An 18,475-nucleotide genomic window follows, 5' to 3' on the forward strand; every position below is an offset into this window, starting at 1 on the left:
AACATTACCTGGCACAAATCTGTCAGTCTTTCTTTTCCACTGTCTAAAATATTAATATCAAGTAGGTGTCATTAACTATGGGGGATGATTGTGTTACAACCCCATCAACCATTGTTTAGCGAGCTGTATTAAAGGGATATTTCAGGATTTTTGACATAGGGCCTCATTTCCTAGTTATCCAGAGTGTTAGTGATTTCTGGAGATATTGTTTTTTGTAATTCATGCAGTTCTTCTGTTTGAAGAGTTTTGTGGCGCTAGGCTAGTGCATTTCTATGGTATCAGCTAGCCTGCATTAAAAACAGTCTGACCCGCTCCACAGTGCACCTGAGGCAAATCACTTATAACACCAGACTAACCATATAAATGTCTGTGTCGATAGAATAATTTTAACCATTTTGCATTTAAAGGAATAGGCCACCGTTTTTACATACTGAGATATGTTCTTACCTAACCGTAGTCGAGTTAATATATCCCTGTCTGGTCTTTGTCCGTGCGCTCTGTCACGCAAACGGAGCACATACGCAGCCTCTCCCACATGTCATATAGCTCCAAAAAAGCTCACGATAGAAGCTACCAAGCTCTTCCACGTGTTCCCTATTTAAATAAAGTTACGTGAAGTGTTTTCAAGTATTTTTACACAGAAATGTAGCATGTCGATTTTATAAGCAGATAAAAAGGGGCACTATATTGTGAGGCGTAATGATACAGGAGCACAACGTCCGCGCAGTAACTCCTAAAGACTTCCCCGCTTACTTCCGTCAATAGAAGCTGCGTGACATGTAGAGAGCTAGCAGAGAACAGTTGAAGAAGCGTCAAGTTTTAGCACGATAACTTGTGAACAATGCCTTTTACGTGCATCGTGCCGGGCTGTGATAACAAGCAGAAAGTATATAGTGTAGTAATGTTTCACAGATTTCCAACTCACCCCGGACTACGACACAGGACTCAGGACCTCTACCATGAGGTAGGAATGCGAGAGCACTTTCCCAAAATATATTTTCTACTTGTTGTAAAAGGCTCTCTACAAGTCACGCAGCTTCTATTGACGGAAGTGAGCGGGGGGAAGTCTTTAGGAGTTACTGCGCGGACGTTGTGCTCCTGTATCATTACGCCTCTTTTTATAGTACCTCTTTTTATCTGCTTATAAAATCGACATGTTACATTTCTGTGTAACTATACTTCGCATGAAAACACTTCACGTAACTTTATTTAAATAGGGAACACGTGGAAGAGCTTGGTAGCTTCTATCGTGAGCTTTTTTGGAGCTATATGACATGTGGGAGAGGCTGCGTATGTGCTCCGTTTGCGTGACAGAGCGCACGGACAAAGACCAGACGGGTATATATTAACTCGTCTAAGGTTAGGTAAGAACATATCTTAGTATGTAAAAACGGTGGCCTATTCCTTTAAAATACCTTATATTTGAGCAGCATCAGCTTCGTGGTTGTATAAGCCAGTGTTTTTCAACCTTTTTTGAGCCATGGCACATTTTCTCCATCAAAAAAATCCCGAGGCACACCACCAGCATAAAATGTAAAAAAATGTAACTCTATAGCCTATGTTCTCAATATAAAGTCATTCTGATCAAAGTGCTGAATCGGACCACCGTATAGTCTGGCTCGCCACAGTGCCACAGTCACCGCCACCTGTCACATTCATGCATGAATAATTCTCTTGTCTCAAAGAAATTGGTTTCCTGCTGCCATTACTGATATGGAAGAATATTACATGGTTACTCTGCTGATCACTAGACAGCACTGAGACTCCACAACGGCACATTATTTGCGGATAATTTATTTATTTTCAAAACAGTTTTTTTTTTGGACCAACTAGATGATATTGGATAACTTCCCAAGGCACACCAGACCATATCTCACGGCACACTAGTGTGCCCCGGCACAGTGGTTGAAAAACACTGGTATAAGCTACGCAGCGGCGGAGTGATCTGCTAGAAAATAGTCCCTCAAAATGCGATCATTCATGTGACGCAAGGTCAGTTATATTCCAAAAATTACTCGATGGACACAGACATTTACGTATATCTCTGGTGTTATAAGTGATTTGCCTCAGGTGCTCTGTGGAGCGGGTCAGACTGTTTTTAATGCAGGCTAGCTGATACCATAGAAATGTGCTAGCCTTGCACTAGCCTAGCGCCACAAAACTCTTCAAACAAAAGAACTGCATGTGTTTTGGGGAGAGCTAATTTGACTGTTTTTATTATGTTGTGACCGGCAGGGGGCATCGGCAAGAATGCAAGGTGGAGATGATTCAGAGTTTGTCTTCTTTATTAACTATTTACAAGAGTGTCCTATTTGTGTGTGGTTCTGTAGCACAGATAAATATATGTATAAATTCTAAGGTCAAATATAAACACAAATTTAACAATCAAACAAGCGAGAGTAGCTTCATCATGTGCTAATATAGACTATAGACAGGCTGCTATAGACGGGCCGCAAGGCTGTTAGCACTCGCCTTAGCCTGGTTAGCTGATAGCCCTAGCATTGTGATCAGAGGGCTAAATTGGCCCATAGCAATGTATTTTCCAGCATGCACAATTATACACAATATTAAACAAGTATATGACTAACTTGCGGGGGGTGTGCTCTTGCTTTATCACCAATACTTACGGTTTTAATATTAAAGCAGTACTAAGTAACGTGTTCACCTTAATAAACCCTCCCTGTAGTCCCTGTGGGGGTAATACAAGTGTTTATGGGATGATTGGAGGGTCTTTCATCTCCCCCTGGTGTCTCTGACCAGAAAACCATGTTTGCAACTTGACTGCCACCGGTCCGGAGCAAGCAATACACACTAATGAAATCACGAAGAAGAAGCTAACATGCTAGCGGGCAAAGCTAACTGCGGGCTAACGTCACTTTAAACAGTATTTACAGCAAAGTTTGAGTGAAAAAAATATACCTCCGTTGTATAATTGGATGCACAGTAACCCTCTCTTCCTTCGCCATTCCTGTCAGCGTAGTATTTACTCTCCAAGACAATTAATAAGTTAAAAAATCGTAACTTGCTACTACACCTGCAGTTGCAAACCGTGATTGGCCACGCGAACTGTCGATCAAGGTACAAGATATGCATGCATCAAGTCCTTCGTCACAGCATGAATTACAAAAAAATATCTCCAGGTACCAGCAACACTCTGGATAACTACGAAATTAGGCCCTATGTCAACAATCCTGAAATATCCCTTTAAGGTTACTACAATTTTGTTGGAGCTACAAAGATTTAAAAGCCACATTACCAGATACAACCGCTGTTGGAAAGTTTTTGAGCCATTTCTGTTCCCCAATTAATAACCTGGATACTCGAGTGCTCGGGCGTCTGTTCAGGACTTTTTATGACTCTGTGGTGGCCTCTGTTCTCCATTGTGTAGCTGTGTTTATGCGGCTCCGCCTCGTGTTTTTGGAGTTTTGTTCAGATTATCGCATGGAGTCTTCGCAGTCCTCGGTAGGTGGACAGCACGTTTCCCCTCTTCATCGTTGTAAAGAGCCCTCCAGTAACATTAAAGGGATATTTCAGGATTATTGACATAGGGCCCCAGTTATCCAGAGTGTTGCTGATTTCTGGAGATATTTTTTGTAATTCATGCAGTTCTTCTGTTTGAAGAGCTCCGTGGCGCTAGGCTAATGCAAGGCTAGTGCATTTGTATGGTATCAGCTAGCCTGCATTAAAAACAGTCTGATCCTGTCATATGCACTTCAACTGTTTTCAAACATTGCCATATATGGTTGAATCCAGAGATGCCGTCTGTATCTAGACCATGCTACTATTTTAACTGACATACCCCGCTATTCACATTCGACAGTGAAAAATATGTGTTGCCACCCCAGAAATTATCCCTGACCCTACTTGCCAACCCGTAATTTTTTTTCTAGATCCGCCCCTGGGACAATATACAGGGGTGGATTGGCCATATGTCAATTCTGGAAGAGCACAGAAGGGCCACTGGCTCTAGGGCCACCGGTCTGGGCTCTCAATTTTCTCCCTTACCTCAAACTTAGCCTCAACCGAGCTTTACCCAAATCTATAAGCTTAAAGAAAAGTCTCTAAATAGCGACGAAAACGAGGATGAAAACGGAGCTAATATGTGCAGGAAAAGCAACCAAAATGTAACAAAACAGAAACAAAACAAAAAAGTGACAAAAGCGTGAAAAAAAACGCAGCAACAAACACCACAAAAGAGACGAAAACACAACAAAGCAATGAAAAAAAGTAATCAGAAAGTATAAGTATAAAGTATAATCAGATTTGATATGATGATTTTGCCGTATTTGCTGTAGAATATTTCCGTGCGCATCTACACCCTGCATTACGGTGGTATTTTCCCAGTGCGACAGAAACACACGGGCTAATGTGCCTGAAATCAAACATCGACGCGCAGATCATCGGCATCTCTCCGTGACCACCACATGCCTCTGCCGGAGACATTTTAAAAACACAGCCTCAGAAGGAAAACTCTCACCTCCTGCAGCTGTCGGATCGGACGAAGGTGAGATCTTTCTGCCCACATGAAGTGTTTCTGCAGCGGGTTCGTTTGGGCAACAACAGAAGACAGCTGTGTGATCTTTTGTGCTGTGTGTGCCACCGGGTTAGCTCTTAGCTTCATGTAGCTTGTGTTATTTGTGTGCGCAGGGGTCTGTGATTGTTTTAGCCTCAGGATAAACCTCCAACATAACCTAGCACTGACTTAACAACCGAGTCACGAACTTAATCTGGCAACCGGAGCTACGGACCGACAAAAGCACGGTTAACGCGAGTTTCCTACAGATGAGCACAATCTACACTCAACTTATAATGTAGGTTTAACACTCGTACTCGTAATAAACTAACACATTACACACTGGAACAGAAACTACTGGGGTAACGTTAACCTCTTACCACCCGCCTAAACCAAATGCATTCTGTCCTCTTTTGGCTGTGAACACCTCATTTGAAAGCTAAGACCCACAAAACTGATCTTTTTCCTCGCGTTGTTGCTGTGTTGTGTCACCTTTTGTACGTTTTTTTTGTGTCACATTTATGTTGAATTTTTGTCACATTTTTGTTTAATTTTTGTCACATTTTTGTTGAATTTTTGTCACATTTTGGTTGCGTTTCCATCGTTGCTTTCTTCTTATTTTTGTGTGGCTATTTTGGTGTTTTTTCCCAAGAAGCTTTTTGATTAGGGTAAAGCCAAACTGGAGATAATGAGATCCGTCCAGGTGGGAGTTAACAGGTTAACCAACGGCTGACAAGGTGTTTGGCTGATTCTAAATAGACTCATAACCGAGAGTTGTATCATTGAATAATTTTGTTTCTCTCCATCATTATGACTTTTATTATGCAGTATTTGTTGTTTAACGTCTTCACCCCCACCTGAACCGAGTTCATTTTCTCCAGCTTGGCCTTACCCAAATCTAAGAGCAAAAATGAGATGAAAACAAGGATGAAAATGCAGCAGGAAAGTGACACAAATGTGATGAAAAAGCAACAAAAATGTCACAAAGGAGTAACAGGAAAGTGGCAACAAAGCCATGAAAAGAAAGGTCGAAAAAGTGACAATAATGTGACAAAAATGCAAGGACAAAGATCAATTTGAATGTGTTTTGTAGGTCTTAGCTTTCAAATGAGGTGTTACACTGGCCTATAGGATGGACACAGACGGCATCTCTGGAATCGCCCATATATGGTCATTTTTGAAAACGGTTAAGGGGGAAAACAATTTGGAGAAAAATGTAAACTTTCTTTAATTATTCAAAAACTACTTTAACAAATGCTGGATTATGAATATAGTTTTCTACTAAATAAAGATACAAAGACATGGGGAGGAGCAAAGTGGTTCAACAGCTCATAAATACATAAATAATGGAGAATGCTAACATGGTGCTACATGTTAGCATCGTGCTAATGCTAGCTAGCGCTAGCTACGACTGCTGTTTTTTTCAGTTCTACTGAACAATCCACTGTGAATAAACATCCATATGGACCTGATTTAGACTTGACTTTATATGTATGTGATAAATGAGTTTATATTTCACCAGAAAATGGCTAAAAAGAAAAAAAATATTCTATTTCCCCCTCGGTGAGGCCACGCTCCCTTCTATGACAAGATGCCGTCTGTATCTATTTGACCTTTTAGATTGGAGGAAGGCTGAACTGGAGAAAATTCACTTGACCAAGATTCTCTTCAGTTCGAAAAGTCACCACCAGGGTAATGCCTTATTTGAAAGCTAAGGCCTACAGAACTAATCTAAACAGTCGCGTCTTTGCCACTATCCAACATTTTTTTCCATTTGCTTTCTTGTCGAGTTTTTGTCACATTTTGTCACATTTTCATCGATTTTTTTGTCGCTTTTCTGTTGCTGTTTCGTTGCGTTTTTCTCACACATCTTCGTCACTTTATCGTCACATTTGGACACTTTCTTCAAGAAGCCTTTACATTTGAGTAAAGATGAACTGGAGAAAATGCACTTGGAGTTTAGAGGTGAATCATAATCAGTTTTGTTCTTAGTCCTTCGTTCCTTCTTTTTACCAGCACAAACTTCTCAGCCAGCTCACTGCAGTATTATTATATTCACGCCACAGTAATCACATGTTAAAAACGTCTTATGTATTTGATTTGATAAAGTCACGATACTCCTGATATTTTCCTCACATTGTCAGTCGGCTGCATGAAGTGAGAAAACATTAAAATATTCAATCAACAAATTTCAAATTTTGTCTAAACTTAACCTCTGACCCCCCAGAACACTGTGCATCTGTTTTAAAGCATTCCATGAACTTTCGTCGTCTTCTAGCATTTTTCACGCATCTCTGTGAAAGTGACAGCGAAAAGTGACCCTGCAAATGGGGAAAGACAGGAGTGAGTTTAAACTACAAACATTTTTATTCTGTGGCTTCCTCCATCATTGCAAATAATCAGGAACATTAGGTATAGGGGCCTTTAAGTTTTCCTTTGTTTAGTCTTTTTTAGGCTACGATATAGCCCCAAAAATGCTTAGGTCTCAGTCTGATAAAAGACCAGTGATCAGTGTGGATGTGGATTGTGCAGCCATCTTGTTTTAATGGGTCCTGCTCACTCTGCAGGTTTTCCTGTACTGCAGGGGTCGGCAAGTTTGTGTTTTATCATCACCAAAATACCAAGGGCCGAACCTCACCAGTGTAGCCCAAAGTAAAGAACCATTTTCTGCAAATGCCAGTACGTTACATTAAATATGAGCAAGTGGGATGTTCTGACAGATTTAAAATAATACACTCCAAAAAGTATTTGGCTTCAAGCATTTGCAGTTTCTTTACCACTTTTCCCCTGTTCTGACCAAGTTTATTTTACTAGTTTGATGACATTTCAGACTAGTTTTAAAGGGATATTTCAGGATTTTTGACATAGGGCCTCATGTTGCTGATTTCTGGAGATATTTTTTTTGTAGTTCATGCAGTTTTTATATTTGAAGAGTTTCGTGGCGCTAGTCTAATGCAAGGCTAGTGCATTTCCATGGTATCAGCTAGCCTGCATTTAAAACCGTCTGACCCGCTCCACAGTGCACCTTAGGCAAATCACTTATAACACTAGACTAATCATACAAATGTCTGTGCCATAGAATAATTTTAACCATTTTGCATTTAAAATAACTTATATTTGAGCAGCATCAGCTTCGTGCTACGCAGCGGCGGAGTGATCTGCTAGAAAATAGTCCCTCAAAATGCGATCATTCATGTGATGCAAGGTCAGTTATATTCCAAACATTATTCCATGGACACAGACATTTATATGGTTAGTCTGGTGTTATAAGTGATTTGCCTCAGGTGCACTGTGGAGCGGGTCACACCGGTTTTATGCAGGCTAGCTGATACCATAGAAATGCGCTAGCCTTGTAGTAGCCTAGCGCCACGAAACTCTTCAAACAGAAGAACTGCATGAATTACAAAAAAAATATCTCCAGAAATCAGCAACACTCTGGATAACTAGGAAATGAGGCCCTATGTCAACAATCCTGAAATATCCCTTTAAAGTCAAATCTTGGGAAATGTATGTCTTAGGGCTGAACGATTTATCGAATTTGCGATTTTATCGCGATATTACACAACGCGATTTCAAAATCGCAGAGGCACGCGATTTAGGCCCATGCAGCTGATGGTGGCCCATAAAAGTGAATGTAGTGGCGAGAGACGCCGCCGACGTCCGCTCTGTGCTATTGGAAATGATGTAGGCTAAATGACTGTGTGGACTATTTGGAATTATATTCCATGTGATTATAAAGGACTTCAGAGTAAGTAATACTTTATTAAATCAGTTGTAAATATTTAATTGTATTGCACCAAAAAGTTAATAGCGGAAAATCGCAATAAAATCGAAATCGCAATATTGATTGAAAAAAATCGCAATATTGATTTTTGGCAAAATCGTTCAGCCCTAGTATGTATCACAAAAAGTACAAAGAAATTTCATTGTAGGTGAAAAATCCCTGAAAAAGGGCAGGAATAGTCTTTATTTTACTGACTGGATTAAAATCAGGCCTTCCTCAGGGCAATGTCCGCGAGCCATACGGCCTGTGAGTGAAAACACCACAGTGAAAACAGTTCTCTTGTTTGGTAATTATGGCATTACAAATCATCCACCTTATTCAAACAAAAACGCCAGCAAGAATAGATTTGAAGGAAGTAATGGTTTCTTTTCAGGTTTGTTTGTAAATCCCTGTGAATAAGCAGCATCCGGAAAAACGGCATCGACGGGAAGAGCAAGAACTGCAGCCAAAAAAGACAACGCTCTATTAGATTGCATTAGGTCATAACTACAGGGTTAGCGTGTTGTAAACGGTGTAGTTGTTTTAGGAGCGTAAATAATTGCAACTCGTCTGATTTGCGACCATTGAAAATGATTGGAATTTAACCAACCCAAATCTAAAAGCTTCTCGTCTGGAGTTTACAGTCTATACTCCAGTGTAATGCCTTATTTAAAAGCTAAGACCCACAAAATTTAACCAAGATTTTGATTCTCGTATTTTTTGTGCTTTGTCATCACGTTTTTGTCGACAGTTTTGCTTCGTCTTTTGATGGGTTTTTTTTGCTGCGTTTTTATCCTCATTTACGTCTCGTTTTTGGCACTGTTTTAACCAGGGCCTGACCGATTTACCGGGCCGATATTCGGGCCTTTTCCATATCGGCCGATAGCTGATATCTGCCTTTTATCGGCCCTGGAAAGGACTCAGGCTGGGCTTTAAAATGAGCTCTCCCACAACTTGCTCTGCCTCACGGGAGCGGAGACATTTCGCAGTGAATATTGGTCACCAGTTTGTTCAACTATTTTACGTGTAGACTTTTGTTTATAATTTCGGAACCATAAGAAATAGATACAGACGGCATCTCTGGATTTGCCCATATATGGTCATGTTTGAAAACAGTTAAGGGGGAAAACAATTTGGAGAAAAATCTTAACTTTCTTTAATTATTCGAAAACTACTTTAACAAATGCTGAATTATGAATATAGTTTTCTACTAAATAAGGATACAAAGACATGGAGAGGAGCAAAGTGGTTCAACAGCCCATAAATACATAAATAACGGAGAATGCTAACTTTATGCTACATGTTAGCATCGGGCTAATGCTAACGGTTAGCTAGCGCGAGCTACAACTGCCGTTTTTTCGCTTCCACTGAACATATCCATTTTGGCCCGATTTACACTTTATTTATGTGATAAATAAGTTCATATTTCACCAGAAAATGGCTGAAAAGAGTGGAAAATTATGTTTCTCTAAAGATTTTATTTTCCCACTCGGCGAAGCCACGCCCCCTTCTATGACGAGATGCCGTCTGTATCTATAGAGACTTACCATTTTTTGTTTTGGAATTTACTGATTTTTGTCTTTCAAACAATCTCCCTTTGAAGTAGCCCACCTACTAAACATATATATACAGCGCCCCCTGCTGTCACAGTTCAACACTGACACGTTAAGAAGCTTAATACACAGGATTATCCCTTTAATTGTTTGTAAACATTCCGGGCTCAGCTGGAGGCGGGAAGCTAGATTCCTATCTATACGTTTGTTAAGTGGTGACGTCACAGCTCTACATCTGGGTCCCGAGATGTGCGAGAAACAAAAAACTCTTTATCACAATCAATATTTCTGAAACTCAACGGGGAGTTACTGAACATACTTATTTATTATTTATTATACTTTATTATTACTTATTTATACTTATTAGCCAAAAATGCTGAACCTACTGCTATAAAAGTATTATTTACCAAAGTCGGTACATCCGGGTTAGCGGAGAGAAATGCTAACAGCGCAGCAGCTACGCTAACCCCGGAAGTAGCGACTTTAGTAAATAATACTTTTTTAGCAGTAGGTGCAGCATTTTTGGCTAAGTCTGAGAAATAAGTAGGTTCAGTACCTCGAGTTTCAGAAATATTGATGGTTGTTTTTAAGAGGAAGTCGTGATGTCACCACTTAACAAACGTATTGACCCTTTAATTGTTTGTAAACATTCTGGGCTCAGCTGGAGGCGGGAGTCCTATATATTTAATGGGCGGCACGGTAGCGCAGCGGTTAGCGCCTCCGCTTCACAGCTAGAAGGTCCCGGGTTCGACTCCCACCAAGGACGGGGCCTTTCTGTGTGGAGTTTGCATGTTCTCCCCGTGTCTGCGTAGGTTTCCTCCGGGTACTCCGGTTTCCCCTACCACTAAAAACATGTGCAATAGGTGAATCCTCCAGCCAGATGATTCTGACCATCAGCCTGGCTCCACATCATGGAGATGGGTCCCCGGGCGCGGCACGGCCGTCGACCACTGCTCCTTACGGGTTGCCCCAGCGGCATCGAAGGATGGGTTAAATGCAGAGAACAAATTTCCCTACGGGGACAATAAAGTTAACAAACAAAAAATATTTACATTGTAGCTGTTGTCATGTTGTCAAATGTCTTAACTGTTGTTGGAAATATCACATAAACCTTATTTTATCGTCTCAAATGTCATTCCTCTTGTTCTGGCACCTGAAGCCACAACAGGACCACATTTTTTAGTTGTATTTTTGCACTTTTGGCTTAATTTTGTTTCTCTTGATCACGTCCTGCCTCCAGATGATGTCACTGATGATGTCAACAGCGAAAGACATTCTTAAAAATATTAGCCAATTATATCAGTGGTGCATATCGGCATCGGCCAGTCACAATCTCCCCCCGTTTTTTTCTTTATTTGAGATATTTTTATGATTTTAAACCTTTTAATATAGTAATAAATGTTTAACTATAGATTGTTTGAAAGATAAAGACTTAGTTCAGACTTAATCAAATTAAATTTCTTAAACTATCAGCCAATATATCGGCTATTTGCCAACCCCCTTCATATCGGACCCCAAAAATCCATATCGGTCAGGCCCTAGTTTTGACACTTTTTCTAAGAAGCTTTTAGATTTGGTTAACCTAACCCCCCACCTGAACCGAGCCCATTTCCCCCAGTTCGGCTTTACCCAAATCTAAAAGCTTCTTGAAAAAGTGTCAAAATAGCAACAAAATGGAGACGAGATCGAGGATGAAAATGCGACAAAAGAGCGATGAAAAAGTGACAAAAAAGGGATGAAAGTGCAGTGATAAAAGCCGCAAAAGAGCAACAGAAAAGTGAGGAAGAATGTAACGGAAACACGGCAACAACGTGAGGAAATAGATCCGTTTAGATGAGTTTTGTGGGTCTTAGCTTTCAAATGAAGCGTTACTCTGGCGTATAGGCTGTGACACTTTAACGGCATCCACATTAAACCAGGCAGGAACAGCTTCTGCTCCGTGTCGACTCGACCTCCCGCCTGCAACTTTCTCCCCATTGTCTCGAAGAAAGAGTTCTATCTTTAGCATCGCTGTGGTTGTAACCTGCTTATTGCGCAAGACATACGGCCTCGTAACGACTGCAGTGGTTTTGACAGACTCCCTGTTTACTGCGCTCTCTAATGTCCCCGCCAGTCTGCTATTCCTGTCGTGAATCGTTCCCCCCCCCCTCTGTGACTTTAGGCAGCGACTGCAGAGAGCGTTACATCATCGGCTGCATTAGAGTTACATCATCGTCATCACTGTCGCTGGTCATATTGTTCGTGTGGTGGACAGCAGTGACAGTCCCGTTCAAGCACATGCCAGGCTCTACACTGCGTTCCAAATTATTATGCAAATTGGATTTTTGTGTCAAAAAGGTGAAAAAAAAAAAACAATAATAATGAAAATCATGGATGGTATCCTGTCTCGGGGCTCTATGAATCACTGACATGAATCTCAGAGACCTGGGATAATTCGTGTTCAGGTTGAGCCCAGTTAAGGGAAAAACTGCTGAAAAGGGTGTTCCACTTTGTTATCCAGATCATCATTTTCAAGCAATATGGGAAAGAAAAAGGGTCTTTCTGCTGATGAATAGCGTGAAATAGTTGAATACCTTGGTCTAGGTATGAAAACCTTCGATATTTCATTAAAGATTAAGCATAATCATCGTACTGATAAGAGATTTGTGGATGATTCAGAGCACACTCCGGTTTGTGCATAAAGGCACAATATGGACGGTTGCTGCCAGACAAACACATCAGATTAAGAGAACAAATGCTACAAAGCAGCATACAGGTATTTGAAGCTGCTGGTGCCTCTGGAGTCTCCCGAACATCAAGGTGTAGGACCCTCCAGAGGCTGCAGTTGTCCATAAACCTTCTATCCGGGCCTCCCCTAAACTGTTAATTGAATGTTCATGAACAGAAACGGCTGCAACGGGCTCAGAAATACATGAGGACTCATTTTCAAACAGTTTTGTTCACTGATGAGTGCCGTGTAACCCTGGATGGTCAGATCAATGGAGTAGTGGATAGTTGGTGAATGGCCGCAATGTCCCAACAAGGCTGCGACATCAACAAGGAGGTGTCGGAGTCATGATTTGGACCAAAATCATAAGGGAGAGAGCTGGTCAACCCCTTTAGGCCCTTTTAGGCTCCCTGAAGGTGTGAAAATGACCTTTGAAACAAAATCCTCTTCATGCATGACAACGCACCATGTCATACTGTAAAGAATACCTCTGCATCACTGGCTGCTATGGGCATAAAAGGAGAGAAACTCATGATGTGGACTTCTCCTCCCCTGACTTCAACCCTATTGAGAACCTTTGGAGCCTCAACAAAAAAAACTTCTATGAGGGTGGGAGGCAGTTTTCATCCAAACGGCAGCTCTGGGAGTGTCCAAACTGTCCAAAAACTCACAAGTTTAATGGATTTAAGAATTTTGAAGCTATCACACAAGGGCTCCTTTGGTAAAATATAACTTGACCTGTTAATATTTTTTTGATTGAAATAGCTTCTGATTTCAGTAAATATGACCTCCTAATGCTACAAATTCAACAAATGACCATTTTCAGTTAATTACAAGCTTTAAAATGTATTGAAACGATGAGTTGCATAATAATTTGGAACAGTGGATTTTGAGGTTTTTACTATATTTATTTTTGAAAAAAATACTGTTATCACTAGGAAATTTTTTCCACCACATTTAAATGATCCTCTACCAGTTAAAGACTTGAAAATTATGCTAACTCTCATTTGAGTTGACAATTAAGAAAATCTTGTCATTTGCATAATAATTTGGAACGCAGTGTATTAGGAGGTTGTTGTGTTTTGTATTTGAGCAGAAAGGGCACATGAAGGGATACAGGAGCCCACCCCCCCACCCCCAATCTCTTTATGGATGCCAACATAACCCGCTGATGTTTGTTGAACAGGGCTTATAGATGACTTAAAGGAACAGGCCACCATTTTTTCCATGCTGAGATATGTTCTTACCTGAGCTTGCCTGAGCTACCTTACGAGTTGATGTGTACCTGTCTGGTCTTTGTGTGTGCGCTCAGTCATGCAAAAAGACCAAAGATGTTGTTAGCTTTTAGCCTCTCCTCCTCTCCTCTATGGGGCCAAACGGGGGTGAAATTAGAAGTGACCAAGCTCTTCCACGTTTCCCCTACATTACATGAGTAACAAGTCGATTTTCTAAGTAGATTAATGGGGAACTATATTCTAAGGCATAATAACACCTTGGGAGTACTTCGATGTCCGCACAGTAATAAATTCACATTACTGGGCAGACATCGAAGTGATCTCCAGGACTCCCTTGAAAAAGACATTCTTATGCTCCGTCCACACCAAACACGTTTTGGGCGTCAAAAACGCGCTTCACGCCCGTTGTTGGACGCTTGTGCTTATTGAAGTCAGACGCTTGTCACAAATGTCACCGAGCGTCAGAGGCTCTGGCCGCGCGTCAGCTCAGAGTGCGTTCGTAGCATCTTGGAAGTAGCTGTTGCCTGAAAAATACCTGCTACAGCTCATTGTTGATTAAAAGTCTGCAATAAACCACAAATGCGTGAAGCCCGGCTCAGTGTATGATCGTCATAAAGCCTGCTCTATGTCGTTATGGATTCATTGACGTTATTAATGCTTGTTGTCATGGGAGAAAACCGGAGCTCAATGCGAGCTAACTGAGCTAACAAGCTATGGTTTTCTCCCGGAGCTCATTGTAGATGATGTGAGTAACAAACTACAACATCAGCCCAGCTCAGTGTGTGATCATTGTTCTTTATTGACTTTATGTGTGCATATTTCTTGTTTTCACGTGAGGACCCAAGGTTTAGCTTAGCATTAGCTTTCTCCGGTGGTAATGCTACAACAGGCATCCTCGATGCCCAAACACATTCCCAGCGCAGATTCAGCCTCTGAAATAACCTTTCTTGTCGCCACGTATAATCCTGGATGTTTAGATAAAGAAACACTGATGTGTGTCTTTGTAAAAGTCCCAGAGCTGCTGTAGCTCCGGTTCACAATGAAGGGACATCTTGACGCCCCCTGGAGGTGCGTCCTCCATGTTTGCCTCGATTAAGGAGAGGTCTCTGCTTCACACCTGTCCCCTGCTGGCCAGCCCTCACACCTGCACAAGTAAACTGAGCAGCGCGGCCTGATGACATCATCACACAGCGCAGTTTGTTTTTCTGTCAGGCAAAAGCATGAGCCATGGCACCTGAAATGAGAAGGGAAAATAATCCCAGCGTCCTTAAAAGCAAGTCTGCTTTGCAAAAAAAAATCTATTATGCTAATTTTGTAATCGTTTAGTGTAGTAATAAAAATTGTAATCGAATTTCGCTTAATTGCACAGCCCTAAATAAAGGTAAAAACATTTTTTTTAAATCAGGGCCAAACTCCCCGATCGTGGCCCACAGTAAAGCACCACTTAATCCAGATCCCAGCGATGCACATGACATAACCACGGGTTTAAGGAGGCATCTTCCGTACGCCATTTTTAATAGCGCTGGGAGTGGAACCTGATAAATAAATTGAAAAATAAAGTATGGGACAAAATAACGGATCGAATTGCAATATTTTTTGCTGCAATATCAAGTATGCTTTATCAAGTATTGCAATACTTACTTGTGTTTGGAAGCATTTTTATCCTGCACTTTGTTACATTTTGTGTTAATGCACTTTTCAACCTTAAAGGAACAGGCCACTGTTTTTCCATACTGAGATATGTTCTTACCTGAGCTTAGACGAGTTGATGTGTACCTGTCTGGTCTTTGTGCCCGTGGAAAAGCTTGGTTTGTTCTAACATCACCCCGTTTGGAGCTATAGGAATACACTGGGAAAGACCAAAGATGTTGTTAGTATTTGGCCTTTCCCAGTGTATTCCTTGTGACTGAAGGGCACGCACAAAGACCAGACAGGTACACATCAGGTCTAAGTCTCCAGAAAACACCGACACGATGCCGTCTCTCCCGCTCTGCCTCTCTTTGCTTTGAATTCCAAATCATCGTGTTGTGGTTTCGACTCGACCTTGACCGTCTCCTCCTCTTTTGTTTTCCAAATTTCCAGGCCCAGAGTCCAGACCTAATTTGGCTGAAGAAGATTCTCTGGTGAACCACGCCGCCCTGAACAGAGGTATGTCCGACCGTGGGAGGAGGGGAGTGAAGAAACGACTCTGAGGAGGTTTAATGAGGGCTGGGTGTTTAATGAGTTTATTATTTTCAAGTCATCAACCTCCGTAATTGTATTTTTGACATCTAATCAAGGCTGGGACAGAAGCTATGATTGGATCACCTAAAAAAAACACTGCTGGAGCGGCCATGTGTTGAATGATCAATTTATGTGAGCTGCCAATGTAGGCTCAATATACCAGAGGATAGTTAGTGTAGAAAAGTACAGCAATCCTTGTTTAATGTTCTTCCAGTAGAGTTTACTTAATAGATATAACTGATTATTGATCTTTAACAGCTTGTTTGCAAGAAAAGATTAGACTGTATTGACCTCACACTAGAGAAAAGGGACCATTCACTTTTTCACTTTGAGAAATCCACTTTTAGGTTACTATCGAATATCGGCAGATACTCAAACCTCCAGTATTGATATCGGTATTGGAAGCAAAAAACTGGATTGGTCCATAGTAGGGCTGTCACGGTATGAAAATTTTACCTCACGGTTATTGTGACCAAAATTATCACGGTTTTCGGTATTATCGCGGTATTTTTTTTAAAATGTGTGTTAATATGTTCAGAAAGCATTGATCGTCCTACACAAACTGAAATCGTTTCAAAAACGTTTAACAGTGCTTGTTACATAAAAAAATACAGACAAAGCCTTTTCACATCAAAGTAAAGGAACTATAACGATGTGTTGTTGATGTTTCGAGGTATTACATGTACTATTTATAGCGTCAGAAACGAAGATAAACCGTCTATATCAGGAAAATTGTTGTTGTCCTTCCAGTGAGCTTTCGCTTTGCAGATTTGGGAAAATACCATCATTTTTAAATTCATAAAACTGCGGCGAGAGTGAATCTATTGCAATCTGCTACCGGGAGCCCCGTAACGCATTGTGCCATCTTGCGGAGGTATCCGCGACATGGCTTATGTACTGGCGGTGGCGCTGCAGCTGCAATATGAGGCGACTCGTTACATTCTCCTTCAACCCAAAGTCCCACATCAGCATTTCAGCTAAAACGCTAACGTTAACTTACTGCTATAGAGCTGTGGGAGACGGTCACGCAGGAGAGTCAAGAGGTTCGAAGTATTGCTGCATTTGGAGACAGTTTTTCCTGCACGCTCCGCAAACTGAACTCTGAAGCTGATAGATCCTGCGCGCTGTCGTGTCGGACATGATTCCAGCTTCGAGAAAGTTTTGTTTGGGTTGCAAACAACAAAGTGCGCATGCGCGGAAACTGCAGCAGATGAGACGGTGGCTGGTGAGGCTCAACGTGCCTACACCGCGGGTGCGGTTATTCACCGAGATAATAATAAAAACACAAAACAAGACGGTAATTTTCACCGTCAAAATTTTTACCGGGGTTTACCGCTACACCGGTTACCGTGACATCCCTAGTCCATAGTCACCTGATCACTTATTAAAATCCTATTGGGTAGTTGTACGGCCAGACCATCTCTGTAGGACAGACATAACCTTGAATCCGTTATGAATAAATAGGCTAATTGCAATGCACGTTCGCTAATGCTAACACGGCTAGTGCTAGCACAGCTAATGCTAACACTGCTAGTGCTAGTGGCAACAGCACCTTATACACCGACTGAGGAGACTTTAGAGTCGATTATCGCGGGGGTTACATTCTTAAAAATAACCCGCAATAAATGAAATCTGCGAAGTAGCCTGCTTTCTTTTTTACAATTATTATGTATTATATATGTTTTAAGGTTGTAAAACTCCTCACCACACACTTTATACACTTTTGTCACTAGTTCTCATGGGTTCTCCCTGGAAACATCGGGAGCCGCTCTCGTCTCCGTTGTGCGATTGTTCAAACTAAGACAAAAAAGTTCAAAGAAAGTAAACGCAGAGTCGGACCTGCTCATGCCCGGCCTGAGCTGCTGTGACTCTGCGCTGATGTGTTAAAGGGACACAGAGATCCTCTGCAGCCAGAGATCAGGACGCAGAACACAATACGCTGTAAAAAAAGCTGCTAAATTGTACTAAAAATAAATCCCAGAAAGAACGAGACGGCGAAAGGTGGACCACGTTATAGCGAGGGAACACTGTATAATACAAAAGGTCAAAAATCAACTATGAACAACTACCATATCAACTATGGTGCCAAATTATGGAACGATTTAAGCTCAGATCTAAAACAAATATAAAAACATTTAAATATGAGACGACAAAACTCATCGATTCGAAGTCAGTGTTTTTCAACCTTTTTTGAGCCAAGGCACATTTTTTTCATTGAAAATATCACGAGGCACACCACCAGCAGAAAATGTAAAAAAATGTAACTCTGTAGCCTATAGTCATCAAAGTGTCTTGAATAGGAACACCATATAGTCTCGCTAGTAACAATGGCTCAATGCATCACTAATTCTCTTGTCTCAAAGAAATTAACTACCTGATATGAAAGAGTATTATATGGTTACTCTGCTGATCACTAGACAGCACAGAAACTTGAAAACGGTACATTATTTGTGGATAATAATGCATTTGTTTTAAAAAAAA

At 41.2% G+C, this 18,475-nt stretch overlaps 1 protein-coding gene across 2 annotated transcripts in view; it reads left to right on the top strand.

Annotated features, from left to right (window-relative positions):
- The first annotated feature begins 4,480 nt into the window (after nt 1-4,480).
- LOC306982942 (protein PHTF2) overlaps nt 4,481-18,475 on the top strand; it is a 99,652-nt gene continuing 85,657 nt past the window's right edge. For both annotated transcript variants that reach the window (XM_079582593.1, XM_079582594.1), the window contains exons 1-2: nt 4,481-4,504; nt 15,854-15,919. The gene's annotated coding sequence lies outside the window, so the exon portion shown is untranslated. The remainder of the gene's footprint in view (nt 4,505-15,853; nt 15,920-18,475) is intronic.

The sequence above is a fragment of the Gobius niger genome, assembly GCF_951799975.1.
Source record: "Gobius niger genome assembly, chromosome: 2".
NCBI classification, from domain to species: domain Eukaryota; kingdom Metazoa; phylum Chordata; class Actinopteri; order Gobiiformes; family Gobiidae; genus Gobius; species Gobius niger.